This window comes from Schistocerca gregaria, chromosome 8, assembly GCF_023897955.1.
Source record: "Schistocerca gregaria isolate iqSchGreg1 chromosome 8, iqSchGreg1.2, whole genome shotgun sequence".
Taxonomy (NCBI): domain Eukaryota; kingdom Metazoa; phylum Arthropoda; class Insecta; order Orthoptera; family Acrididae; genus Schistocerca; species Schistocerca gregaria.
The window spans coordinates 382245054-382266172 of record NC_064927.1 but is presented as its reverse complement, the minus strand read 5'-3'; the positions used below and the strand labels follow the sequence as shown (position 1 = coordinate 382266172).

General features: G+C 52.4%; 47 non-coding genes across 47 annotated transcripts; 17 read left to right on the top strand and 30 right to left on the bottom strand.

The window, feature by feature from the left end:
- The first annotated feature begins 106 nt into the window (after nt 1–106).
- Trnai-uau (transfer RNA isoleucine (anticodon UAU)) lies at nt 107–198 on the top strand. Its single transcript is given in 2 exon segments — nt 107–144; nt 163–198. It is a non-coding gene; the product is annotated as a tRNA-Ile (tRNA).
- A 416-nt stretch (nt 199–614) lies between these two features.
- On the bottom strand, nt 615–686 carry Trnam-cau (transfer RNA methionine (anticodon CAU)). The gene has a single exon. It is a non-coding gene; the product is annotated as a tRNA-Met (tRNA).
- A 283-nt stretch (nt 687–969) lies between these two features.
- On the bottom strand, nt 970–1042 carry Trnar-acg (transfer RNA arginine (anticodon ACG)). Its single transcript has one exon. It is a non-coding gene; the product is annotated as a tRNA-Arg (tRNA).
- Nucleotides 1043–1472: 430 nt separating this feature from the next.
- On the top strand, nt 1473–1564 carry Trnai-uau (transfer RNA isoleucine (anticodon UAU)). Its single transcript is given in 2 exon segments — nt 1473–1510; nt 1529–1564. It is a non-coding gene; the product is annotated as a tRNA-Ile (tRNA).
- A 111-nt stretch (nt 1565–1675) lies between these two features.
- On the top strand, nt 1676–1747 carry Trnad-guc (transfer RNA aspartic acid (anticodon GUC)). The gene has a single exon. It is a non-coding gene; the product is annotated as a tRNA-Asp (tRNA).
- Nucleotides 1748–1980: 233 nt separating this feature from the next.
- Nucleotides 1981–2052, bottom strand: Trnam-cau (transfer RNA methionine (anticodon CAU)). The gene has a single exon. It is a non-coding gene; the product is annotated as a tRNA-Met (tRNA).
- A 917-nt stretch (nt 2053–2969) lies between these two features.
- Nucleotides 2970–3042, bottom strand: Trnar-acg (transfer RNA arginine (anticodon ACG)). The gene has a single exon. It is a non-coding gene; the product is annotated as a tRNA-Arg (tRNA).
- Nucleotides 3043–3484: 442 nt separating this feature from the next.
- Trnai-uau (transfer RNA isoleucine (anticodon UAU)) lies at nt 3485–3576 on the top strand. Its single transcript is given in 2 exon segments — nt 3485–3522; nt 3541–3576. It is a non-coding gene; the product is annotated as a tRNA-Ile (tRNA).
- Nucleotides 3577–3992: 416 nt separating this feature from the next.
- On the bottom strand, nt 3993–4064 carry Trnam-cau (transfer RNA methionine (anticodon CAU)). Its single transcript has one exon. It is a non-coding gene; the product is annotated as a tRNA-Met (tRNA).
- A 917-nt stretch (nt 4065–4981) lies between these two features.
- Trnar-acg (transfer RNA arginine (anticodon ACG)) lies at nt 4982–5054 on the bottom strand. The gene has a single exon. It is a non-coding gene; the product is annotated as a tRNA-Arg (tRNA).
- Nucleotides 5055–5496: 442 nt separating this feature from the next.
- Trnai-uau (transfer RNA isoleucine (anticodon UAU)) lies at nt 5497–5588 on the top strand. The gene is given in 2 exon segments: nt 5497–5534; nt 5553–5588. It is a non-coding gene; the product is annotated as a tRNA-Ile (tRNA).
- Nucleotides 5589–6004: 416 nt separating this feature from the next.
- Nucleotides 6005–6076, bottom strand: Trnam-cau (transfer RNA methionine (anticodon CAU)). Its single transcript has one exon. It is a non-coding gene; the product is annotated as a tRNA-Met (tRNA).
- A 283-nt stretch (nt 6077–6359) lies between these two features.
- Nucleotides 6360–6432, bottom strand: Trnar-acg (transfer RNA arginine (anticodon ACG)). Its single transcript has one exon. It is a non-coding gene; the product is annotated as a tRNA-Arg (tRNA).
- A 442-nt stretch (nt 6433–6874) lies between these two features.
- On the top strand, nt 6875–6966 carry Trnai-uau (transfer RNA isoleucine (anticodon UAU)). The gene is given in 2 exon segments: nt 6875–6912; nt 6931–6966. It is a non-coding gene; the product is annotated as a tRNA-Ile (tRNA).
- Nucleotides 6967–7382: 416 nt separating this feature from the next.
- Trnam-cau (transfer RNA methionine (anticodon CAU)) lies at nt 7383–7454 on the bottom strand. Its single transcript has one exon. It is a non-coding gene; the product is annotated as a tRNA-Met (tRNA).
- Nucleotides 7455–7699: 245 nt separating this feature from the next.
- Nucleotides 7700–7771, bottom strand: Trnam-cau (transfer RNA methionine (anticodon CAU)). Its single transcript has one exon. It is a non-coding gene; the product is annotated as a tRNA-Met (tRNA).
- Nucleotides 7772–8054: 283 nt separating this feature from the next.
- Nucleotides 8055–8127, bottom strand: Trnar-acg (transfer RNA arginine (anticodon ACG)). Its single transcript has one exon. It is a non-coding gene; the product is annotated as a tRNA-Arg (tRNA).
- A 430-nt stretch (nt 8128–8557) lies between these two features.
- Nucleotides 8558–8649, top strand: Trnai-uau (transfer RNA isoleucine (anticodon UAU)). The gene is given in 2 exon segments: nt 8558–8595; nt 8614–8649. It is a non-coding gene; the product is annotated as a tRNA-Ile (tRNA).
- Nucleotides 8650–9065: 416 nt separating this feature from the next.
- On the bottom strand, nt 9066–9137 carry Trnam-cau (transfer RNA methionine (anticodon CAU)). The gene has a single exon. It is a non-coding gene; the product is annotated as a tRNA-Met (tRNA).
- A 283-nt stretch (nt 9138–9420) lies between these two features.
- Nucleotides 9421–9493, bottom strand: Trnar-acg (transfer RNA arginine (anticodon ACG)). Its single transcript has one exon. It is a non-coding gene; the product is annotated as a tRNA-Arg (tRNA).
- A 430-nt stretch (nt 9494–9923) lies between these two features.
- Nucleotides 9924–10015, top strand: Trnai-uau (transfer RNA isoleucine (anticodon UAU)). The gene is given in 2 exon segments: nt 9924–9961; nt 9980–10015. It is a non-coding gene; the product is annotated as a tRNA-Ile (tRNA).
- A 111-nt stretch (nt 10016–10126) lies between these two features.
- Trnad-guc (transfer RNA aspartic acid (anticodon GUC)) lies at nt 10127–10198 on the top strand. The gene has a single exon. It is a non-coding gene; the product is annotated as a tRNA-Asp (tRNA).
- A 233-nt stretch (nt 10199–10431) lies between these two features.
- Nucleotides 10432–10503, bottom strand: Trnam-cau (transfer RNA methionine (anticodon CAU)). Its single transcript has one exon. It is a non-coding gene; the product is annotated as a tRNA-Met (tRNA).
- A 245-nt stretch (nt 10504–10748) lies between these two features.
- On the bottom strand, nt 10749–10820 carry Trnam-cau (transfer RNA methionine (anticodon CAU)). The gene has a single exon. It is a non-coding gene; the product is annotated as a tRNA-Met (tRNA).
- Nucleotides 10821–11420: 600 nt separating this feature from the next.
- Trnar-acg (transfer RNA arginine (anticodon ACG)) lies at nt 11421–11493 on the bottom strand. The gene has a single exon. It is a non-coding gene; the product is annotated as a tRNA-Arg (tRNA).
- A 442-nt stretch (nt 11494–11935) lies between these two features.
- Trnai-uau (transfer RNA isoleucine (anticodon UAU)) lies at nt 11936–12027 on the top strand. The gene is given in 2 exon segments: nt 11936–11973; nt 11992–12027. It is a non-coding gene; the product is annotated as a tRNA-Ile (tRNA).
- Nucleotides 12028–12443: 416 nt separating this feature from the next.
- Nucleotides 12444–12515, bottom strand: Trnam-cau (transfer RNA methionine (anticodon CAU)). Its single transcript has one exon. It is a non-coding gene; the product is annotated as a tRNA-Met (tRNA).
- A 283-nt stretch (nt 12516–12798) lies between these two features.
- Trnar-acg (transfer RNA arginine (anticodon ACG)) lies at nt 12799–12871 on the bottom strand. The gene has a single exon. It is a non-coding gene; the product is annotated as a tRNA-Arg (tRNA).
- Nucleotides 12872–13301: 430 nt separating this feature from the next.
- On the top strand, nt 13302–13393 carry Trnai-uau (transfer RNA isoleucine (anticodon UAU)). The gene is given in 2 exon segments: nt 13302–13339; nt 13358–13393. It is a non-coding gene; the product is annotated as a tRNA-Ile (tRNA).
- Nucleotides 13394–13504: 111 nt separating this feature from the next.
- Nucleotides 13505–13576, top strand: Trnad-guc (transfer RNA aspartic acid (anticodon GUC)). Its single transcript has one exon. It is a non-coding gene; the product is annotated as a tRNA-Asp (tRNA).
- Nucleotides 13577–13809: 233 nt separating this feature from the next.
- On the bottom strand, nt 13810–13881 carry Trnam-cau (transfer RNA methionine (anticodon CAU)). The gene has a single exon. It is a non-coding gene; the product is annotated as a tRNA-Met (tRNA).
- Nucleotides 13882–14126: 245 nt separating this feature from the next.
- Nucleotides 14127–14198, bottom strand: Trnam-cau (transfer RNA methionine (anticodon CAU)). Its single transcript has one exon. It is a non-coding gene; the product is annotated as a tRNA-Met (tRNA).
- A 600-nt stretch (nt 14199–14798) lies between these two features.
- On the bottom strand, nt 14799–14871 carry Trnar-acg (transfer RNA arginine (anticodon ACG)). The gene has a single exon. It is a non-coding gene; the product is annotated as a tRNA-Arg (tRNA).
- Nucleotides 14872–15313: 442 nt separating this feature from the next.
- On the top strand, nt 15314–15405 carry Trnai-uau (transfer RNA isoleucine (anticodon UAU)). The gene is given in 2 exon segments: nt 15314–15351; nt 15370–15405. It is a non-coding gene; the product is annotated as a tRNA-Ile (tRNA).
- A 416-nt stretch (nt 15406–15821) lies between these two features.
- Trnam-cau (transfer RNA methionine (anticodon CAU)) lies at nt 15822–15893 on the bottom strand. Its single transcript has one exon. It is a non-coding gene; the product is annotated as a tRNA-Met (tRNA).
- Nucleotides 15894–16138: 245 nt separating this feature from the next.
- Nucleotides 16139–16210, bottom strand: Trnam-cau (transfer RNA methionine (anticodon CAU)). Its single transcript has one exon. It is a non-coding gene; the product is annotated as a tRNA-Met (tRNA).
- A 283-nt stretch (nt 16211–16493) lies between these two features.
- Nucleotides 16494–16566, bottom strand: Trnar-acg (transfer RNA arginine (anticodon ACG)). The gene has a single exon. It is a non-coding gene; the product is annotated as a tRNA-Arg (tRNA).
- Nucleotides 16567–16996: 430 nt separating this feature from the next.
- On the top strand, nt 16997–17088 carry Trnai-uau (transfer RNA isoleucine (anticodon UAU)). The gene is given in 2 exon segments: nt 16997–17034; nt 17053–17088. It is a non-coding gene; the product is annotated as a tRNA-Ile (tRNA).
- A 416-nt stretch (nt 17089–17504) lies between these two features.
- On the bottom strand, nt 17505–17576 carry Trnam-cau (transfer RNA methionine (anticodon CAU)). Its single transcript has one exon. It is a non-coding gene; the product is annotated as a tRNA-Met (tRNA).
- A 283-nt stretch (nt 17577–17859) lies between these two features.
- On the bottom strand, nt 17860–17932 carry Trnar-acg (transfer RNA arginine (anticodon ACG)). The gene has a single exon. It is a non-coding gene; the product is annotated as a tRNA-Arg (tRNA).
- A 430-nt stretch (nt 17933–18362) lies between these two features.
- On the top strand, nt 18363–18454 carry Trnai-uau (transfer RNA isoleucine (anticodon UAU)). Its single transcript is given in 2 exon segments — nt 18363–18400; nt 18419–18454. It is a non-coding gene; the product is annotated as a tRNA-Ile (tRNA).
- A 111-nt stretch (nt 18455–18565) lies between these two features.
- Nucleotides 18566–18637, top strand: Trnad-guc (transfer RNA aspartic acid (anticodon GUC)). The gene has a single exon. It is a non-coding gene; the product is annotated as a tRNA-Asp (tRNA).
- A 233-nt stretch (nt 18638–18870) lies between these two features.
- Nucleotides 18871–18942, bottom strand: Trnam-cau (transfer RNA methionine (anticodon CAU)). The gene has a single exon. It is a non-coding gene; the product is annotated as a tRNA-Met (tRNA).
- A 245-nt stretch (nt 18943–19187) lies between these two features.
- Trnam-cau (transfer RNA methionine (anticodon CAU)) lies at nt 19188–19259 on the bottom strand. Its single transcript has one exon. It is a non-coding gene; the product is annotated as a tRNA-Met (tRNA).
- Nucleotides 19260–19859: 600 nt separating this feature from the next.
- On the bottom strand, nt 19860–19932 carry Trnar-acg (transfer RNA arginine (anticodon ACG)). Its single transcript has one exon. It is a non-coding gene; the product is annotated as a tRNA-Arg (tRNA).
- A 442-nt stretch (nt 19933–20374) lies between these two features.
- Nucleotides 20375–20466, top strand: Trnai-uau (transfer RNA isoleucine (anticodon UAU)). The gene is given in 2 exon segments: nt 20375–20412; nt 20431–20466. It is a non-coding gene; the product is annotated as a tRNA-Ile (tRNA).
- A 416-nt stretch (nt 20467–20882) lies between these two features.
- Nucleotides 20883–20954, bottom strand: Trnam-cau (transfer RNA methionine (anticodon CAU)). The gene has a single exon. It is a non-coding gene; the product is annotated as a tRNA-Met (tRNA).
- Nucleotides 20955–21119: the final 165 nt, after the last annotated feature.

Genomic DNA, 21119 nt, shown 5'->3' with positions numbered 1-21119 from the left:
GTGCTGAAGTGGCAGTATGGCCGTAGGTGATGATCGTATGATGGGTCTGTAGCCACAACAGCTTGGCAGCAAAGTGAATACCGCTAACTGAAACCATTCCGCTGTAGCTCCAGTGGCGCAATTGGTTAGCGCACGGTACTTATAAGGCAGTAGCCGTGAGCAATGCCGGGGTTGTGAGTTCGAGCCTCACCTGGGGCATACTTTTATTTCGTAGCAGCTGACTCTGGAAGCATCGGGACGCTAGATTTGAGATGTATCACGTACTTGAGAACCAGAAATGTGCGTGCATTATATAGACCGCCTGCGTGTTCCTCGGTAGTATAGTGGTTAGTATCCCCGCCTGTCACGCCGGAGACCGGCGTTCGATTCCCCGCCGGGGAGGTGCGATTTTTATATCGCGAAAGTTGCACGTATGGCCCGAAAAAGCATTACCCTTGTGATCAAGGAATGTAATTGCTAAAAAATCGTAAGAAGGTCTGCGTCTTAGGAAGTGTTTCTCGTATTCTTCACACGTCGTCATCGTTTCACAACTCACAGGGTTTACTGACGACGCTGAATCAGCGCACCCCAAGCTTAATGATCGAGCTCGAAGCACCAACGAAAAAGAATAATTTTAGCAGAGCGTGGTTTCGATCCACAGACCTCTGGGTTATGGGCCCAGCACGCTTCCACTGCGCCACTCTGCTGCGTGCAGTGGTCCGTCCTTTTCGGTGCGTGGCATTGGACACTTGGAAAGCGTTGTGTGCATCGGTTTCACGCGCCTACCGTTTAATTAACTGCGTATCATCTCTCAGCTTGACTTGTCTCGACTTTGCTCGACTGACGCTACGCTGACGCTTGCACGAAGCGATATTTACCACGATCGTCTCGAGATGCAGCTGCGAGATGCTCAGGATTAACATTGCACTCCACGAAGGTGGAGACATTCGAAGGCATTGCCTAGCTACGCCCCCGCAACTAACAAAATGCCGACCCTGCCAGGATTCGAACCTGGAATCTTCTGATCCGTAGTCAGACGCGTTATCCGTTGCGCCACAGGGCCACTGTTGGCGGAGTATGCCACGGGGCGGGTACACATCACAAAGCAACGTGTTCTCCGTGGCTCGGCAATTGCGTGTCGTCCACTGACAACGGCGGCGCGGCCACTCTGGTCTTCCGCACTCTGCAGGGAGCTGCTAAGGAAGGCATCTCTCCTCCAGCTCCTCGGCCACGGTGCGCCTGCACAGCCTAGAGCTTGCCATACATCTGGACAGGTAGCAGAATGCAAGGCGCCCGTTTTTCTGCATTTTTTCGGTGATGACAAGCGGTTGATATGCCTGTAAGTGTAGCATATGAAACAAGAATCGTATGAAGCATTCGTAGACAGGTGCTGAAGTGGCAGTATGGCCGTAGGTGATGATCGTATGATGGGTCTGTAGCCACAACAGCTTGGCAGCAAAGTGAATACCGCTAACTGAAACCATTCCGCTGTAGCCCCAGTGGCGCAATTGGTTAGCGCACGGTACTTATAAGGCAGTAGCCGTGAGCAATGCCGGGGTTGTGAGTTCGAGCCTCACCTGGGGCATACTTTTATTTCGTAGCAGCTGACTCTGGAAGCATCGGGACGCTAGTTTTGAGATGTATCACGTCCTTGAGAACCAGAAATGTTCGTGCATTATAAAGACCGCCTGCGTGTTCCTCGGTAGTATAGTGGTTAGTATCCCCGCCTGTCACGCGGGAGACCGGGGTTCGATTCCCCGCCGGGGAGGTGCGATTTTTATATCGCGAAAGTTGCACGTATGGCCCGAAAAAGCATTACCCTTGTGATCAAGGAATGTAATTGCTAAAAAATCGTAAGAAGGTCTGCGTCTTAGGAAGTATTTCTCGTATTCTTCACACGTCGTCATCGTTTCACAACTCACAGGGTTTACTGACGACGCTGAATCAGCGCACCCCAAGCTTAATGATCGAGCTCGAAGCACCAACGAAAAAGAATAATTTTAGCAGAGCGTGGTTTCGATCCACGGACCTCTGGGTTATGGGCCCAGCACGCTTCCACTGCGCCACTCTGCTGCGTGCAGCGGTCTGTCCTTTTCGGTGCGTGGCATTGGACACTTGGAAAGCGTTGTGTGCATCGGTTTCACGCGCCTACCGTTTAATTAACTGCGTGTCATCTCTCAGCTTGACTTGTCTCGGCTTTGCTCGACTGACGCTACGACGTCATCGTTTCACAACTCACAGGGTTTACTGACGACGCTGAATCAGCGCACCCCAAGCTTAATGATCGAGCTCGAAGCACCAACGAAAAAGAATAATTTTAGCAGAGCGTGGTTTCGATCCACAGACCTCTGGGTTATGGGCCCAGCACGCTTCCACTGCGCCATCCTGCTGCGTGCAGCAGTCTGTCCTTTTCGGTGCGTGGCATTGGACACTTGGAAAGCGTTGTGTGCATCGGTTTCACGCGCCTACCGTTTAATTAACTGCGTATCATCTCTCAGCTTGACTTGTCTCGGCTTTGCTCGACTGACGCTACGACGTCATCGTTTCACAACTCACAGGGTTTACTGACGACGCTGAATCAGCGCACCCCAAGCTTAATGATCGAGCTCGAAGCACCAACGAAAAAGAATAATTTTAGCAGAGCGTGGTTTCGATCCACAAACCTCTGGGTTATGGGCCCAGCACGCTTCCACTGCGCCACCCTGCTGCGTGCAGCAGTCTGTCCTTTTCGGTGCGTGGCATTGGACACTTGGAAAGCGTTGTGTGCATCGGTTTCACGCGCCTACCGTTTAATTAACTGCGTATCATCTCTCAGCTTGACTTGTCTCGGCTTTGCTCGACTGACGCTACGCTGACGCTTGCACGAAGCGATATTTACCACGATCGTCTCGAGATGCAGCTGCGAGATGCTCAGGATTAACATTGCACTCCACGAAGGTGGAGACATTCGAATGCATTGCCTAGCTACGCCCCCGCAACTAACAAAATGCCGACCCTGCCAGGATTCGAACCTGGAATCTTCTGATCCGTAGTCAGACGCGTTATCCGTTGCGCCACAGGGCCACTGTTCGCGGTGTATGCCACGGGGCGGGTGCACATCGCAAAGCAACGTGTTCTCCGTGGCTCGGCAATTGCGTGTCGTCCACTGACAACGGCGGCGCGGCCACTCTGGTCTTCCGCACTCTGCAGGGAGCTGCTAAGGAAGGCATCTCTCCTCCAGCTCCTCGGCCACGGTGCGCCTGCACAGCCTAGAGCTTGCCATACATCTGCCCCCGCTGTTGGACAGGTAGCAGAATGCAAGGCGCCCGTTTTTCTGCATTTTTTCGGTGATGACAAGCGGTTGATATGCCTGTAAGTGTAGCATATGAAACAAGAATCGTATGAAGCATTCGTAGACAGGTGCTGAAGTGGCAGTATGGCCGTAGGTGATGATCGTATGATGGGTCTGTAGCCACAACAGCTTGGCAGCTCAGTGAATACCGCTAACTGAAACCATTCCGCTGTAGCCCCAGTGGCGCAATTGGTTAGCGCACTGTACTTATAAGGCAGTAGCCGTGAGCAATGCCGGGGTTGTGAGTTCGAGCCTCACCTGGGGCATACTTTTATTTCGTAGCAGCTGACTCTGGAAGCATCGGGACGCTAGATTTGAGATGTATCACGTACTTGAGAACCAGAAATGTGCGTGCATTATATAGACCGCCTGCGTGTTCCTCGGTAGTATAGTGGTTAGTATCCCCGCCTGTCACGCCGGAGACCGGCGTTCGATTCCCCGCCGGGGAGGTGCGATTTTTATATCGCGAAAGTTGCACGTATGGCCCGAAAAAGCATTACCCTTGTGATCAAGGAATGTAATTGCTAAAAAATCGTAAGAAGGTCTGCGTCTTAGGAAGTGTTTCTCGTATTCTTCACACGTCGTCATCGTTTCACAACTCACAGGGTTTACTGACGACGCTGAATCAGCGCACCCCAAGCTTAATGATCGAGCTCGAAGCACCAACGAAAAAGAATAATTTTAGCAGAGCGTGGTTTCGATCCACAGACCTCTGGGTTATGGGCCCAGCACGCTTCCACTGCGCCACTCTGCTGCGTGCAGTGGTCCGTCCTTTTCGGTGCGTGGCATTGGACACTTGGAAAGCGTTGTGTGCGTCGGTTTCACGCGCCTACCGTTTAATTAACTGCGTATCATCTCTCAGCTTGACTTGTCTCGGCTTTGCTCGACTGACGCTACGACGTCATCGTTTCACAACTCACAGGGTTTACTGACGACGCTGAATCAGCGCACCCCAAGCTTAATGATCGAGCTCGAAGCACCAACGAAAAAGAATAATTTTAGCAGAGCGTGGTTTCGATCCACAGACCTCTGGGTTATGGGCCCAGCACGCTTCCACTGCGCCATCCTGCTGCGTGCAGCAGTCTGTCCTTTTCGGTGCGTGGCATTGGACACTTGGAAAGCGTTGTGTGCATCGGTTTCACGCGCCTACCGTTTAATTAACTGCGTATCATCTCTCAGCTTGACTTGTCTCGGCTTTGCTCGACTGACGCTACGACGTCATCGTTTCACAACTCACAGGGTTTACTGACGACGCTGAATCAGCGCACCCCAAGCTTAATGATCGAGCTCGAAGCACCAACGAAAAAGAATAATTTTAGCAGAGCGTGGTTTCGATCCACAAACCTCTGGGTTATGGGCCCAGCACGCTTCCACTGCGCCACCCTGCTGCGTGCAGCAGTCTGTCCTTTTCGGTGCGTGGCATTGGACACTTGGAAAGCGTTGTGTGCATCGGTTTCACGCGCCTACCGTTTAATTAACTGCGTATCATCTCTCAGCTTGACTTGTCTCGGCTTTGCTCGACTGACGCTACGCTGACGCTTGCACGAAGCGATATTTACCACGATCGTCTCGAGATGCAGCTGCGAGATGCTCAGGATTAACATTGCACTCCACGAAGGTGGAGACATTCGAATGCATTGCCTAGCTACGCCCCCGCAACTAACAAAATGCCGACCCTGCCAGGATTCGAACCTGGAATCTTCTGATCCGTAGTCAGACGCGTTATCCGTTGCGCCACAGGGCCACTGTTCGCGGTGTATGCCACGGGGCGGGTGCACATCGCAAAGCAACGTGTTCTCCGTGGCTCGGCAATTGCGTGTCGTCCACTGACAACGGCGGCGCGGCCACTCTGGTCTTCCGCACTCTGCAGGGAGCTGCTAAGGAAGGCATCTCTCCTCCAGCTCCTCGGCCACGGTGCGCCTGCACAGCCTAGAGCTTGCCATACATCTGCCCCCGCTGTTGGACAGGTAGCAGAATGCAAGGCGCCCGTTTTTCTGCATTTTTTCGGTGATGACAAGCGGTTGATATGCCTGTAAGTGTAGCATATGAAACAAGAATCGTATGAAGCATTCGTAGACAGGTGCTGAAGTGGCAGTATGGCCGTAGGTGATGATCGTATGATGGGTCTGTAGCCACAACAGCTTGGCAGCTCAGTGAATACCGCTAACTGAAACCATTCCGCTGTAGCCCCAGTGGCGCAATTGGTTAGCGCACGGTACTTATAAGGCAGTAGCCGTGAGCAATGCCGGGGTTGTGAGTTCGAGCCTCACCTGGGGCATACTTTTATTTCGTAGCAGCTGACTCTGGAAGCATCGGGACGCTAGATTTGAGATGTATCACGTACTTGAGAACCAGAAATGTGCGTGCATTATATAGACCGCCTGCGTGTTCCTCGGTAGTATAGTGGTTAGTATCCCCGCCTGTCACGCCGGAGACCGGCGTTCGATTCCCCGCCGGGGAGGTGCGATTTTTATATCGCGAAAGTTGCACGTATGGCCCGAAAAAGCATTACCCTTGTGATCAAGGAATGTAATTGCTAAAAAATCGTAAGAAGGTCTGCGTCTTAGGAAGTGTTTCTCGTATTCTTCACACGTCGTCATCGTTTCACAACTCACAGGGTTTACTGACGACGCTGAATCAGCGCACCCCAAGCTTAATGATCGAGCTCGAAGCACCAACGAAAAAGAATAATTTTAGCAGAGCGTGGTTTCGATCCACAGACCTCTGGGTTATGGGCCCAGCACGCTTCCACTGCGCCACTCTGCTGCGTGCAGTGGTCCGTCCTTTTCGGTGCGTGGCATTGGACACTTGGAAAGCGTTGTGTGCGTCGGTTTCACGCGCCTACCGTTTAATTACCTGCGTATCATCTCTCAGCTTGACTTGTCTCGACTTTGCTCGACTGACGCTACGCTGACGCTTGCACGAAGCGATATTTACCACGATCGTCTGGAGATGCAGCTGCGAGATGCTCAGGATTAACATTGCACTCCACGAAGGTGGAGACATTCGAATGCATTGCCTAGCTACGAACCTGCAACTAACAAAATGCCGACGCTGCCAGGATTCGAACCTGGAATCTTCTGATACGTAGTCAGACGCGTTATCCGTTGCGCCACAGGGCCACTGTTGGCGGAGTATGCCACGGGGCGGGTACACATCGCAAAGCAACGTGTTCTCCGTGGCTCGGCAATTGCGTGTCGTCCACTGACAACGGCGGCGCGGCCACTCTGGTCTTCCGCACTCTGCAGGGAGCTGCTAAGGAAGGCATCTCTCCTCCAGCTCCTCGGCCACGGTGCGCCTGCACAGCCTAGAGCTTGCCATACATCTGCCCCCGCTGTTGGACAGGTAGCAGAATGCAAGGCGCCCGTTTTTCTGCATTTTTTCGGTGATGACAAGCGGTTGATATGCCTGTAAGTGTAGCATATGAAACAAGAATCGTATGAAGCATTCGTAGACAGGTGCTGAAGTGGCAGTATGGCCGTAGGTGATGATCGTATGATGGGTCTGTAGCCACAACAGCTTGGCAGCAAAGTGAATACCGCTAACTGAAACCATTCCGCTGTAGCTCCAGTGGCGCAATTGGTTAGCGCACGGTACTTATAAGGCAGTAGCCGTGAGCAATGCCGGGGTTGTGAGTTCGAGCCTCACCTGGGGCATACTTTTATTTCGTAGCAGCTGACTCTGGAAGCATCGGGACGCTAGATTTGAGATGTATCACGTACTTGAGAACCAGAAATGTGTGTGCATTATATAGACCGCCTGCGTGTTCCTCGGTAGTATAGTGGTTAGTATCCCCGCCTGTCACGCCGGAGACCGGCGTTCGATTCCCCGCCGGGGAGGTGCGATTTTTATATCGCGAAAGTTGCACGTATGGCCCGAAAAAGCATTACCCTTGTGATCAAGGAATGTAATTGCTAAAAAATCGTAAGAAGGTCTGCGTCTTAGGAAGTGTTTCTCGTATTCTTCACACGTCGTCATCGTTTCACAACTCACAGGGTTTACTGACGACGCTGAATCAGCGCACCCCAAGCTTAATGATCGAGCTCGAAGCACCAACGAAAAAGAATAATTTTAGCAGAGCGTGGTTTCGATCCACAGACCTCTGGGTTATGGGCCCAGCACGCTTCCACTGCGCCACTCTGCTGCGTACAGTGGTCCGTCCTTTTCGGTGCGTGGCATTGGACACTTGGAAAGCGTTGTGTGCATCGGTTTCACGCGCCTACCGTTTAATTAACTGCGTATCATCTCTCAGCTTGACTTGTCTCGGCTTTGCTCGACTGACGCTACGACGTCATCGTTTCACAACTCACAGGGTTTACTGACGACGCTGAATCAGCGCACCCCAAGCTTAATGATCGAGCTCGAAGCACCAACGAAAAAGAATAATTTTAGCAGAGCGTGGTTTCGATCCACAGACCTCTGGGTTATGGGCCCAGCACGCTTCCACTGCGCCACCCTGCTGCGTGCAGCAGTCTGTCCTTTTCGGTGCGTGGCATTGGACACTTGGAAAGCGTTGTGTGCATCGGTTTCACGCGCCTACCGTTTAATTAACTGCGTATCATCTCTCAGCTTGACTTGTCTCGGCTTTGCTCGACTGACGCTACGCTGACGCTTGCACGAAGCGATATTTACCACGATCGTCTCGAGATGCAGCTGCGAGATGCTCAGGATTAACATTGCACTCCACGAAGGTGGAGACATTCGAATGCATTGCCTAGCTACGCCCCCGCAACTAACAAAATGCCGACCCTGCCAGGATTCGAACCTGGAATCTTCTGATCCGTAGTCAGACGCGTTATCCGTTGCGCCACAGGGCCACTGTTCGCGGTGTATGCCACGGGGCGGGTGCACATCGCAAAGCAACGTGTTCTCCGTGGCTCGGCAATTGCGTGTCGTCCACTGACAACGGCGGCGCGGCCACTCTGGTCTTCCGCACTCTGCAGGGAGCTGCTAAGGAAGGCATCTCTCCTCCAGCTCCTCGGCCACGGTGCGCCTGCACAGCCTAGAGCTTGCCATACATCTGGACAGGTAGCAGAATGCAAGGCGCCCGTTTTTCTGCATTTTTTCGGTGATGACAAGCGGTTGATATGCCTGTAAGTGTAGCATATGAAACAAGAATCGTATGAAGCATTCGTAGACAGGTGCTGAAGTGGCAGTATGGCCGTAGGTGATGATCGTATGATGGGTCTGTAGCCACAACAGCTTGGCAGCTCAGTGAATACCGCTAACTGAAACCATTCCGCTGTAGCCCCAGTGGCGCAATTGGTTAGCGCACGGTACTTATAAGGCAGTAGCCGTGAGCAATGCCGGGGTTGTGAGTTCGAGCCTCACCTGGGGCATACTTTTATTTCGTAGCAGCTGACTCTGGAAGCATCGGGACGCTAGATTTGAGATGTATCACGTACTTGAGAACTAGAAATGTGCGTGCATTATATAGACCGCCTGCGTGTTCCTCGGTAGTATAGTGGTTAGTATCCCCGCCTGTCACGCCGGAGACCGGCGTTCGATTCCCCGCCGGGGAGGTGCGATTTTTATATCGCGAAAGTTGCACGTATGGCCCGAAAAAGCATTACCCTTGTGATCAAGGAATGTAATTGCTAAAAAATCGTAAGAAGGTCTGCGTCTTAGGAAGTGTTTCTCGTATTCTTCACACGTCGTCATCGTTTCACAACTCACAGGGTTTACTGACGACGCTGAATCAGCGCACCCCAAGCTTAATGATCGAGCTCGAAGCACCAACGAAAAAGAATAATTTTAGCAGAGCGTGGTTTCGATCCACAGACCTCTGGGTTATGGGCCCAGCACGCTTCCACTGCGCCACTCTGCTGCGTGCAGTGGTCCGTCCTTTTCGGTGCGTGGCATTGGACACTTGGAAAGCGTTGTGTGCGTCGGTTTCACGCGCCTACCGTTTAATTACCTGCGTATCATCTCTCAGCTTGACTTGTCTCGACTTTGCTCGACTGACGCTACGCTGACGCTTGCACGAAGCGATATTTACCACGATCGTCTGGAGATGCAGCTGCGAGATGCTCAGGATTAACATTGCACTCCACGAAGGTGGAGACATTCGAATGCATTGCCTAGCTACGAACCTGCAACTAACAAAATGCCGACGCTGCCAGGATTCGAACCTGGAATCTTCTGATCCGTAGTCAGACGCGTTATCCGTTGCGCCACAGGGCCACTGTTGGCGGAGTATGCCACGGGGCGGGTACACATCGCAAAGCAACGTGTTCTCCGTGGCTCGGCAATTGCGTGTCGTCCACTGACAACGGCGGCGCGGCCACTCTGGTCTTCCGCACTCTGCAGGGAGCTGCTAAGGAAGGCATCTCTCCTCCAGCTCCTCGGCCACGGTGCGCCTGCACAGCCTAGAGCTTGCCATACATCTGGACAGGTAGCAGAATGCAAGGCGCCCGTTTTTCTGCATTTTTTCGGTGATGACAAGCGGTTGATATGCCTGTAAGTGTAGCATATGAAACAAGAATCGTATGAAGCATTCGTAGACAGGTGCTGAAGTGGCAGTATGGCCGTAGGTGATGATCGTATGATGGGTCTGTAGCCACAACAGCTTGGCAGCAAAGTGAATACCGCTAACTGAAACCATTCCGCTGTAGCCCCAGTGGCGCAATTGGTTAGCGCACGGTAATTATAAGGCAGTAGCCGTGAGCAATGCCGGGGTTGTGAGTTCGAGCCTCACCTGGGGCATACTTTTATTTCGTAGCAGCTGACTCTGGAAGCATCGGGACGCTAGATTTGAGATGTATCACGTACTTGAGAACCAGAAATGTTCGTGCATTATGAAGACCGCCTGCGTGTTCCTCGGTAGTATAGTGGTTAGTATCCCCGCCTGTCACGCGGGAGACCGGGGTTCGATTCCCCGCCGGGGAGGTGCGATTTTTATATCGCGAAAGTTGCACGTATGGCCCGAAAAAGCATTACCCTTGTGATCAAGGAATGTAATTGCTAAAAAATCGTAAGAAGGTCTGCGTCTTAGGAAGTATTTCTCGTATTCTTCACACGTCGTCATCGTTTCACAACTCACAGGGTTTACTGACGACGCTGAATCAGCGCACCCCAAGCTTAATGATCGAGCTCGAAGCACCAACGAAAAAGAATAATTTTAGCAGAGCGTGGTTTCGATCCACGGACCTCTGGGTTATGGGCCCAGCACGCTTCCACTGCGCCACTCTGCTGCGTGCAGTGGTCTGTCCTTTTCGGTGCGTGGCATTGGACACTTGGAAAGCGTTGTGTGCATCGGTTTCACGCGCCTACCGTTTAATTAACTGCGTATCATCTCTCAGCTTGACTTGTCTCGGCTTTGCTCGACTGACGCTACGACGTCATCGTTTCACAACTCACAGGGTTTACTGACGACGCTGAATCAGCGCACCCCAAGCTTAATGATCGAGCTCGAAGCACCAACGAAAAAGAATAATTTTAGCAGAGCGTGGTTTCGATCCACAGACCTCTGGGTTATGGGCCCAGCACGCTTCCACTGCGCCACCCTGCTGCGTGCAGCAGTCTGTCCTTTTCGGTGCGTGGCATTGGACACTTGGAAAGCGTTGTGTGCATCGGTTTCACGCGCCTACCGTTTAATTAACTGCGTATCATCTCTCAGCTTGACTTGTCTCGGCTTTGCTCGACTGACGCTACGACGTCATCGTTTCACAACTCACAGGGTTTACTGACGACGCTGAATCAGCGCACCCCAAGCTTAATGATCGAGCTCGAAGCACCAACGAAAAAGAATAATTTTAGCAGAGCGTGGTTTCGATCCACAAACCTCTGGGTTATGGGCCCAGCACGCTTCCACTGCGCCACCCTGCTGCGTGCAGCAGTCTGTCCTTTTCGGTGCGTGGCATTGGACACTTGGAAAGCGTTGTGTGCATCGGTTTCACGCGCCTACCGTTTAATTAACTGCGTATCATCTCTCAGCTTGACTTGTCTCGGCTTTGCTCGACTGACGCTACGCTGACGCTTGCACGAAGCGATATTTACCACGATCGTCTCGAGATGCAGCTGCGAGATGCTCAGGATTAACATTGCACTCCACGAAGGTGGAGACATTCGAATGCATTGCCTAGCTACGCCCCCGCAACTAACAAAATGCCGACCCTGCCAGGATTCGAACCTGGAATCTTCTGATCCGTAGTCAGACGCGTTATCCGTTGCGCCACAGGGCCACTGTTCGCGGTGTATGCCACGGGGCGGGTGCACATCGCAAAGCAACGTGTTCTCCGTGGCTCGGCAATTGCGTGTCGTCCACTGACAACGGCGGCGCGGCCACTCTGGTCTTCCGCACTCTGCAGGGAGCTGCTAAGGAAGGCATCTCTCCTCCAGCTCCTCGGCCACGGTGCGCCTGCACAGCCTAGAGCTTGCCATACATCTGCCCCCGCTGTTGGACAGGTAGCAGAATGCAAGGCGCCCGTTTTTCTGCATTTTTTCGGTGATGACAAGCGGTTGATATGCCTGTAAGTGTAGCATATGAAACAAGAATCGTATGAAGCATTCGTAGACAGGTGCTGAAGTGGCAGTATGGCCGTAGGTGATGATCGTATGATGGGTCTGTAGCCACAACAGCTTGGCAGCAAAGTGAATACCGCTAACTGAAACCATTCCGCTGTAGCTCCAGTGGCGCAATTGGTTAGCGCACGGTACTTATAAGGCAGTAGCCGTGAGCAATGCCGGGGTTGTGAGTTCGAGCCTCACCTGGGGCATACTTTTATTTCGTAGCAGCTGACTCTGGAAGCATCGGGACGCTAGATTTGAGATGTATCACGTACTTGAGAACCAGAAATGTGCGTGCATTATATAGACCGCCTGCGTGTTCCTCGGTAGTATAGTGGTTAGTATCCCCGCCTGTCACGCCGGAGACCGGCGTTCGATTCCCCGCCGGGGAGGTGCGATTTTTATATCGCGAAAGTTGCACGTATGGCCCGAAAAAGCATTACCCTTGTGATCAAGGAATGTAATTGCTAAAAAATCGTAAGAAGGTCTGCGTCTTAGGAAGTGTTTCTCGTATTCTTCACACGTCGTCATCGTTTCACAACTCACAGGGTTTACTGACGACGCTGAATCAGCGCACCCCAAGCTTAATGATCGAGCTCGAAGCACCAACGAAAAAGAATAATTTTAGCAGAGCGTGGTTTCGATCCACAGACCTCTGGGTTATGGGCCCAGCACGCTTCCACTGCGCCACTCTGCTGCGTGCAGCGGTCCGTCCTTTTCGGTGCGTGGCATTGGACACTTGGAAAGCGTTGTGTGCATCGGTTTCACGCGCCTACCGTTTAATTACCTGCGTATCATCTCTCAGCTTGACTTGTCTCGACTTTGCTCGACTGACGCTACGCTGACGCTTGCACGAAGCGATATTTACCACGATCGTCTCGAGATGCAGCTGCGAGATGCTCAGGATTAACATTGCACTCCACGAAGGTGGAGACATTCGAATGCATTGCCTAGCTACGAACCTGCAACTAACAAAATGCCGACGCTGCCAGGATTCGAACCTGGAATCTTCTGATCCGTAGTCAGACGCGTTATCCGTTGCGCCACAGGGCCACTGTTGGCGGAGTATGCCACGGGGCGGGTACACATCGCAAAGCAACGTGTTCTCCGTGGCTCGGCAATTGCGTGTCGTCCACTGACAACGGCGGCGCGGCCACTCTGGTCTTCCGCACTCTGCAGGGAGCTGCTAAGGAAGGCATCTCTCCTCCAGCTCCTCGGCCACGGTGCGCCTGCACAGCCTAGAGCTTGCCATACATCTGGACAGGTAGCAGAATGCAAGGCGCCCGTTTTTCTGCATTTTTTCGGTGATGACAAGCGGTTGATATGCCTGTAAGTGTAGCATATGAAACAAGAATCGTATGAAGCATTCGTAGACAGGTGCTGAAGTGGCAGTATGGCCGTAGGTGATGATCGTATGATGGGTCTGTAGCCACAACAGCTTGGCAGCAAAGTGAATACCGCTAACTGAAACCATTCCGCTGTAGCCCCAGTGGCGCAATTGGTTAGCGCACGGTAATTATAAGGCAGTAGCCGTGAGCAATGCCGGGGTTGTGAGTTCGAGCCTCACCTGGGGCATACTTTTATTTCGTAGCAGCTGACTCTGGAAGCATCGGGACGCTAGATTTGAGATGTATCACGTACTTGAGAACCAGAAATGTTCGTGCATTATGAAGACCGCCTGCGTGTTCCTCGGTAGTATAGTGGTTAGTATCCCCGCCTGTCACGCGGGAGACCGGGGTTCGATTCCCCGCCGGGGAGGTGCGATTTTTATATCGCGAAAGTTGCACGTATGGCCCGAAAAAGCATTACCCTTGTGATCAAGGAATGTAATTGCTAAAAAATCGTAAGAAGGTCTGCGTCTTAGGAAGTATTTCTCGTATTCTTCACACGTCGTCATCGTTTCACAACTCACAGGGTTTACTGACGACGCTGAATCAGCGCACCCCAAGCTTAATGATCGAGCTCGAAGCACCAACGAAAAAGAATAATTTTAGCAGAGCGTGATTTCGATCCACGGACCTCTGGGTTATGGGCCCAGCACGCTTCCACTGCGCCACTCTGCTGCGTGCAGTGGTCTGTCCTTTTCGGTGCGTGGCATTGGACACTTGGAAAGCGTTGTGTGCATCGGTTTCACGCGCCTACCGTTTAATTAACTGCGTATCATCTCTCAGCTTGACTTGTCTCGGCTTTGCTCGACTGACGCTACGACGTCATCGTTTCACAACTCACAGGGTTTACTGACGACGCTGAATCAGCGCACCCCAAGCTTAATGATCGAGCTCGAAGCACCAACGAAAAAGAATAATTTTAGCAGAGCGTGGTTTCGATCCACGGACCTCTGGGTTATGGGCCCAGCACGCTTCCACTGCGCCACCCTGCTGCGTGCAGCAGTCTGTCCTTTTCGGTGCGTGGCATTGGACACTTGGAAAGCGTTGTGTGCATCGGTTTCACGCGCCTACCGTTTAATTAACTGCGTATCATCTCTCAGCTTGACTTGTCTCGGCTTTGCTCGACTGACGCTACGACGTCATCGTTTCACAACTCACAGGGTTTACTGACGACGCTGAATCAGCGCACCCCAAGCTTAATGATCGAGCTCGAAGCACCAACGAAAAAGAATAATTTTAGCAGAGCGTGGTTTCGATCCACAAACCTCTGGGTTATGGGCCCAGCACGCTTCCACTGCGCCACCCTGCTGCGTGCAGCAGTCTGTCCTTTTCGGTGCGTGGCATTGGACACTTGGAAAGCGTTGTGTGCATCGGTTTCACGCGCCTACCGTTTAATTAACTGCGTATCATCTCTCAGCTTGACTTGTCTCGGCTTTGCTCGACTGACGCTACGCTGACGCTTGCACGAAGCGATATTTACCACGATCGTCTCGAGATGCAGCTGCGAGATGCTCAGGATTAACATTGCACTCCACGAAGGTGGAGACATTCGAATGCATTGCCTAGCTACGCCCCCGCAACTAACAAAATGCCGACCCTGCCAGGATTCGAACCTGGAATCTTCTGATCCGTAGTCAGACGCGTTATCCGTTGCGCCACAGGGCCACTGTTCGCGGTGTATGCCACGGGGCGGGTGCACATCGCAAAGCAACGTGTTCTCCGTGGCTCGGCAATTGCGTGTCGTCCACTGACAACGGCGGCGCGGCCACTCTGGTCTTCCGCACTCTGCAGGGAGCTGCTAAGGAAGGCATCTCTCCTCCAGCTCCTCGGCCACGGTGCGCCTGCACAGCCTAGAGCTTGCCATACATCTGCCCCCGCTGTTGGACAGGTAGCAGAATGCAAGGCGCCCGTTTTTCTGCATTTTTTCGGTGATGACAAGCGGTTGATATGCCTGTAAGTGTAGCATATGAAACAAGAATCGTATGAAGCATTCGTAGACAGGTGCTGAAGTGGCAGTATGGCCGTAGGTGATGATCGTATGATGGGTCTGTAGCCACAACAGCTTGGCAGCAAAGTGAATACCGCTAACTGAAACCATTCCGCTGTAGCTCCAGTGGCGCAATTGGTTAGCGCACGGTACTTATAAGGCAGTAGCCGTGAGCAATGCCGGGGTTGTGAGTTCGAGCCTCACCTGGGGCATACTTTTATTTCGTAGCAGCTGACTCTGGAAGCATCGGGACGCTAGATTTGAGATGTATCACGTACTTGAGAACCAGAAATGTGCGTGCATTATATAGACCGCCTGCGTGTTCCTCGGTAGTATAGTGGTTAGTATCCCCGCCTGTCACGCCGGAGACCGGCGTTCGATTCCCCGCCGGGGAGGTGCGATTTTTATATCGCGAAAGTTGCACGTATGGCCCGAAAAAGCATTACCCTTGTGATCAAGGAATGTAATTGCTAAAAAATCGTAAGAAGGTCTGCGTCTTAGGAAGTGTTTCTCGTATTCTTCACACGTCGTCATCGTTTCACAACTCACAGGGTTTACTGACGACGCTGAATCAGCGCACCCCAAGCTTAATGATCGAGCTCGAAGCACCAACGAAAAAGAATAATTTTAGCAGAGCGTGGTTTCGATCCACAGACCTCTGGGTTATGGGCCCAGCACGCTTCCACTGCGCCACTCTGCTGCGTACAGTGGTCCGTCCTTTTCGGTGCGTGGCATTGGACACTTGGAAAGCGTTGTGTGCATCGGTTTCACGCGCCTACCGTTTAATTAACTGCGTATCATCTCTCAGCTTGACTTGTCTCGGCTTTGCTCGACTGACGCTACGACGTCATCGTTTCACAACTCACAGGGTTTACTGACGACGCTGAATCAGCGCACCCCAAGCTTAATGATCGAGCTCGAAGCACCAACGAAAAAGAATAATTTTAGCAGAGCGTGGTTTCGATCCACAGACCTCTGGGTTATGGGCCCAGCACGCTTCCACTGCGCCACCCTGCTGCGTGCAGCAGTCTGTCCTTTTCGGTGCGTGGCATTGGACACTTGGAAAGCGTTGTGTGCATCGGTTTCACGCGCCTACCGTTTAATTAACTGCGTATCATCTCTCAGCTTGACTTGTCTCGGCTTTGCTCGACTGACGCTACGCTGACGCTTGCACGAAGCGATATTTACCACGATCGTCTCGAGATGCAGCTGCGAGATGCTCAGGATTAACATTGCACTCCACGAAGGTGGAGACATTCGAATGCATTGCCTAGCTACGCCCCCGCAACTAACAAAATGCCGACCCTGCCAGGATTCGAACCTGGAATCTTCTGATCCGTAGTCAGACGCGTTATCCGTTGCGCCACAGGGCCACTGTTCGCGGTGTATGACACGGGGCGGGTGCACATCGCAAAGCAACGTGTTCTCCGTGGCTCGGCAATTGCGTGTCGTCCACTGACAACGGCGGCGCGGCCACTCTGGTCTTCCGCACTCTGCAGGGAGCTGCTAAGGAAGGCATCTCTCCTCCAGCTCCTCGGCCACGGTGCGCCTGCACAGCCTAGAGCTTGCCATACATCTGGACAGGTAGCAGAATGCAAGGCGCCCGTTTTTCTGCATTTTTTCGGTGATGACAAGCGGTTGATATGCCTGTAAGTGTAGCATATGAAACAAGAATCGTATGAAGCATTCGTAGACAGGTGCTGAAGTGGCAGTATGGCCGTAGGTGATGATCGTATGATGGGTCTGTAGCCACAACAGCTTGGCAGCTCAGTGAATACCGCTAACTGAAACCATTCCGCTGTAGCCCCAGTGGCGCAATTGGTTAGCGCACGGTACTTATAAGGCAGTAGCCGTGAGCAATGCCGGGGTTGTGAGTTCGAGCCTCACCTGGGGCATACTTTTATTTCGTAGCAGCTGACTCTGGAAGCATCGGGACGCTAGATTTGAGATGTATCACGTACTTGAGAACCAGAAATGTGCGTGCATTATATAGACCGCCTGCGTGTTCCTCGGTAGTATAGTGGTTAGTATCCCCGCCTGTCACGCCGGAGACCGGCGTTCGATTCCCCGCCGGGGAGGTGCGATTTTTATATCGCGAAAGTTGCACGTATGGCCCGAAAAAGCATTACCCTTGTGATCAAGGAATGTAATTGCTAAAAAATCGTAAGAAGGTCTGCGTCTTAGGAAGTGTTTCTCGTATTCTTCACACGTCGTCATCGTTTCACAACTCACAGGGTTTACTGACGACGCTGAATCAGCGCACCCCAAGCTTAATGATCGAGCTCGAAGCACCAACGAAAAAGAATAATTTTAGCAGAGCGTGGTTTCGATCCACAGACCTCTGGGTTATGGGCCCAGCACGCTTCCACTGCGCCACTCTGCTGCGTGCAGTGGTCCGTCCTTTTCGGTGCGTGGCATTGGACACTTGGAAAGCGTTGTGTGCATCGGTTTCACGCGCCTACCGTTTAATTAACTGCGTATCATCTCTCAGCTTGACTTGTCTCGACTTTGCTCGACTGACGCTACGCTGACGCTTGCACGAAGCGATATTTACCACGATCGTCTGGAGATGCAGCTGCGAGATGCTCAGGATTAACATTGCACTCCACGAAGGTGGAGACATTCGAATGCATTGCCTAGCTACGAACCTGCAACTAACAAAATGCCGACGCTGCCAGGATTCGAACCTGGAATCTTCTGATACGTAGTCAGACGCGTTATCCGTTGCGCCACAGGGCCACTGTTGGCGGAGTATGCCACGGGGCGGGTACACATCACAAAGCAACGTGTTCTCCGTGGCTCGGCAATTGCGTGTCGTCCACTGACAACGGCGGCGCGGCCACTCTGGTCTTCCGCACTCTGCAGGGAGCTGCTAAGGAAGGCATCTCTCCTCCAGCTCCTCGGCCACGGTGCGCCTGCACAGCCTAGAGCTTGCCATACATCTGGACAGGTAGCAGAATGCAAGGCGCCCGTTTTTCTGCATTTTTTCGGTGATGACAAGCGGTTGATATGCCTGTAAGTGTAGCATATGAAACAAGAATCGTATGAAGCATTCGTAGACAGGTGCTGAAGTGGCAGTATGGCCGTAGGTGATGATCGTATGATGGGTCTGTAGCCACAACAGCTTGGCAGCAAAGTGAATACCGCTAACTGAAACCATTCCGCTGTAGCCCCAGTGGCGCAATTGGTTAGCGCACGGTACTTATAAGGCAGTAGCCGTGAGCAATGCCGGGGTTGTGAGTTCGAGCCTCACCTGGGGCATACTTTTATTTCGTAGCAGCTGACTCTGGAAGCATCGGGACGCTAGATTTGAGATGTATCACGTACTTGAGAACCAGAAATGTTCGTGCATTATAAAGACCGCCTGCGTGTTCCTCGGTAGTATAGTGGTTAGTATCCCCGCCTGTCACGCGGGAGACCGGGGTTCGATTCCCCGCCGGGGAGGTGCGATTTTTATATCGCGAAAGTTGCACGTATGGCCCGAAAAAGCATTACCCTTGTGATCAAGGAATGTAATTGCTAAAAAATCGTAAGAAGGTCTGCGTCTTAGGAAGTATTTCTCGTATTCTTCACACGTCGTCATCGTTTCACAACTCACAGGGTTTACTGACGACGCTGAATCAGCGCACCCCAAGCTTAATGATCGAGCTCGAAGCACCAACGAAAAAGAATAATTTTAGCAGAGCGTGGTTTCGATCCACGGATCTCTGGGTTATGGGCCCAGCACGCTTCCACTGCGCCACTCTGCTGCGTGCAGTGGTCTGTCCTTTTCGGTGCGTGGCATTGGACACTTGGAAAGCGTTGTGTGCATCGGTTTCACGCGCCTACCGTTTAATTAACTGCGTATCATCTCTCAGCTTGACTTGTCTCGGCTTTGCTCGACTGACGCTACGACGTCATCGTTTCACAACTCACAGGGTTTACTGACGACGCTGAATCAGCGCACCCCAAGCTTAATGATCGAGCTCGAAGCACCAACGAAAAAGAATAATTTTAGCAGAGCGTGGTTTCGATCCACAGACCTCTGGGTTATGGGCCCAGCACGCTTCCACTGCGCCACCCTGCTGCGTGCAGCAGTCTGTCCTTTTCGGTGCGTGGCATTGGACACTTGGAAAGCGTTGTGTGCATCGGTTTCACGCGCCTACCGTTTAATTAACTGCGTATCATCTCTCAGCTTGACTTGTCTCGGCTTTGCTCGACTGACGCTACGACGTCATCGTTTCACAACTCACAGGGTTTACTGACGACGCTGAATCAGCGCACCCCAAGCTTAATGATCGAGCTCGAAGCACCAACGAAAAAGAATAATTTTAGCAGAGCGTGGTTTCGATCCACAAACCTCTGGGTTATGGGCCCAGCACGCTTCCACTGCGCCACCCTGCTGCGTGCAGCAGTCTGTCCTTTTCGGTGCGTGGCATTGGACACTTGGAAAGCGTTGTGTGCATCGGTTTCACGCGCCTACCGTTTAATTAACTGCGTATCATCTCTCAGCTTGACTTGTCTCGGCTTTGCTCGACTGACGCTACGCTGACGCTTGCACGAAGCGATATTTACCACGATCGTCTCGAGATGCAGCTGCGAGATGCTCAGGATTAACATTGCACTCCACGAAGGTGGAGACATTCGAATGCATTGCCTAGCTACGCCCCCGCAACTAACAAAATGCCGACCCTGCCAGGATTCGAACCTGGAATCTTCTGATCCGTAGTCAGACGCGTTATCCGTTGCGCCACAGGGCCACTGTTCGCGGTGTATGCCACGGGGCGGGTGCACATCGCAAAGCAACGTGTTCTCCGTGGCTCGGCAATTGCGTGTCGTCCACTGACAACGGCGGCGCGGCCACTCTGGTCTTCCGCACTCTGCAGGGAGCTGCTAAGGAAGGCATCTCTCCTCCAGCTCCTCGGCCACGGTGCGCCTGCACAGCCTAGAGCTTGCCATACATCTGCCCCCGCTGTTGGACAGGTAGCAGAATGCAAGGCGCCCGTTTTTCTGCATTTTTTCGGTGATGACAAGCGGTTGATATGCCTGTAAGTGTAGCATATGAAACAAGAATCGTATGAAGCATTCGTAGACAGGTGCTGAAGTGGCAGTATGGCCGTAGGTGATGATCGTATGATGGGTCTGTAGCCACAACAGCTTGGCAGCAAAGTGAATACCGCTAACTGAAACCATTCCGCTGTTGCCCCAGTGGCGCAATTGGTTAGCGCACGGTACTTATAAGGCAGTAGCCGTGAGCAATGCCGGGGTTGTGAGTTCGAGCCTCACCTGGGGCATACTTTTATTTCGTAGCAGCTGACTCTGGAAGCATCGGGACGCTAGATTTGAGATGTATCACGTACTTGAGAACCAGAAATGTGCGTGCATTATATAGACCGCCTGCGTGTTCCTCGGTAGTATAGTGGTTAGTATCCCCGCCTGTCACGCCGGAGACCGGCGTTCGATTCCCCGCCGGGGAGGTGCGATTTTTATATCGCGAAAGTTGCACGTATGGCCCGAAAAAGCATTACCCTTGTGATCAAGGAATGTAATTGCTAAAAAATCGTAAGAAGGTCTGCGTCTTAGGAAGTGTTTCTCGTATTCTTCACACGTCGTCATCGTTTCACAACTCACAGGGTTTACTGACGACGCTGAATCAGCGCACCCCAAGCTTAATGATCGAGCTCGAAGCACCAACGAAAAAGAATAATTTTAGCAGAGCGTGGTTTCGATCCACAGACCTCTGGGTTATGGGCCCAGCACGCTTCCACTGCGCCACTCTGCTGCGTGCAGTGGTCCGTCCTTTTCGGTGCGTGGCATTGGACACTTGGAAAGCGTTGTGTGCATCGGTTTCACGCGCCTACCGTTTAATTAACTGCGTATCATCTCTCAGCTTGACTTGTCTCGACTTTGCTCGACTGACGCTACGCTGACGCTTGCACGAAGCGAT